The sequence below is a fragment of the Octodon degus genome, unplaced genomic scaffold (genome assembly GCF_000260255.1).
Source record: "Octodon degus isolate 3935 unplaced genomic scaffold, OctDeg1.0 scaffold00029, whole genome shotgun sequence".
Classification (NCBI taxonomy): domain Eukaryota; kingdom Metazoa; phylum Chordata; class Mammalia; order Rodentia; family Octodontidae; genus Octodon; species Octodon degus.
The window spans coordinates 6,121,916-6,124,011 of record NW_004524605.1 but is presented as its reverse complement, the minus strand read 5'-3'; the positions used below and the strand labels follow the sequence as shown (position 1 = coordinate 6,124,011).

Here is a 2,096-nt window from a genome sequence, read left to right as displayed (position 1 = left end):
TTATTTTTATTTTATTTTATATTTTTGTGTGGAACTGGGGATTGAACTCAGACCCTTGCACTTGACGGGCAAGCGCTTATTCTACTGAGCTCTGTCCCTGGCCTGATTCTGGGGATTGGCAGTTACAAAAGCATGGTGCCACCATCCTGGCTAGGGCCCCCTGGGGTATCACAACAGAGCTGTGGGCAGGGAGCCAGTCACTCTCAGAAGAGGCACGAGTGTGAGCAGGGGAGCAGGGGAGCAGGGAGACCCGGGGAGATGCCAGGCTCCCTTACGAAAATCCTCTCTTGCTGGACGTAGTGTGGTGCATGCCTGTTTTCCTGGCACTTGAGAGGATCGCTGTAAATTCAAGGCCAGCTTTGGCTACAAAGTGAGTTCAGGCCAGCCCGAACTGCAGTGAAACAGTTTTTACCTTGTCTCAAAAGGTAAAAAAATCCCTCTCTTATGGAACTTCTCTCAAGAATGAGAATCCCCTCCTGGGAAAGCATTAAGCTCTCCCAACAATCTGTTTGCTTCTCACTTGGACTGACCTCACAAAGGCTCCACTGCCTGACACTACCACCAACTTCTAGCATATGGACCTTTGGGGGCCAAAATATATTTAAACCATGGCACTTGATGCTATGAGTTAAGCTTTCTTTTTGTGTATGTGTACTAAGAATTGAACTCATGACCTTACGCTTGCCAGGCAGGTGCTGTGCTGCTAAGCTGTATCCCCAACGCTTAAACTTAATTTCTGTGTCACAGCAAATTCTCCAAATGGAGAAAAGAAAGCCACAGATAATTTTTCATAGTAAAATCACTTTTTTTTTTTTTGGCGGAACCGGGGATTGAACTCAGGCCCTTGCGCTTGCCAGGGAAGCACTTTATTCCACTGAGCCATCTCCCCAGCCCCCTAAAATCACTTTTTGAGGATAAAATTTGGAGAGGAAAACAGCTTTTAAACCAGTTACAGGTATTAGCCTCTGATACAGATTGGAAGTTTGATTAATTGTGAGCACTATGACGAGTGGTCTGCCTCGCAAGGCCTTGGGACCAGTTATAAATTTAGAAAGACTAGAGTGATTTCGGTAAGAAAGAGGACCAGATTTATTAACCCAAGCAGATGCTAGTAGGCTGCCCTGGGCTACAAGTTATGAGAATTATGGTCTGCAGGGGTGGGCAAGCAGACATGCCTGTCATGTCAAAGGGACAGTTGACTATAGACTGCAATAGCCTAGTTCAGTGATGGCGAAACTTTTAGAGACTGAGTGACCAAACTGTGACCCCAAGCACAATTATCACAGTGTGCCAACATGTCCCTTTCTGCTCTGTTCTCTGATGCTCGGCTGGGGTGACCCTAGGGTGACTTGGCTCGTGTGCCAACAGAGAGGTCTCTGCATGTCTACTGTGTGGTTCGCCACACTGGCCTAGTTGTTCCTGAGGTGATCTATTAATAACCATGGTTATAACCAGTCTTGGAGAGCAAGCTTATAAACTGAGAAACCCAAAGGTTAAGAGAACTAAGTTCAGAACAGGTAGAGAATGGATAGTAGGCCAACAAAGATCTCTCCGTGACTGACCTTAGCCATCATTTGTTGTTTTCTATCCTACTACCACCTCTCTCATTAGAGCTTTTGGCACTTAAATACTGTGTTAGCAATTGCCCTTTGGTCCTCAGTATTCTAATAGTAGATATTCATGGTATAAGTTATCCTTTCTTAAAACTAAAACAAAGTTACTACTAGAGTCTAATAACTTGTCATTTATTTTTAAATAATAGGTTAACTGAAAGAGCAAAAAAGAGACGCACTGCTTCACAATCTATTAGACAAATTATGTCTAATAGCAGGCAAGAAGACATAGGCCCTACCCAAGTAAGGAAAAAATCTAGTTAAAATATGACCACCTAAAATTACCCCCGTTTTCCATTTCTTTTCGTTGTGGGGCCAGCACACATAAAGATGTATGCTTTTAGTTTTGTCTTAGTCATTTTCCTTGTCACTGAGACAAAATACCCAGCCCCTGAAATCTAAAGAAGGAAAGGTTTATTTTGGCTCCCAGTTACAGTATATGGTACTGCAACTGCAGAGAGAAACAGGTGGGAAAGGGGCTGG

General features: G+C 43.9%; 1 protein-coding gene across 1 annotated transcript in view; it reads left to right on the top strand.

Moving 5' to 3' along the window:
- Positions 1-2,096, top strand: part of Cdkl3 (cyclin dependent kinase like 3) — a 76,073-nt gene that overhangs the window by 71,800 nt on the left and 2,177 nt on the right. The window lies entirely within an intron of this gene.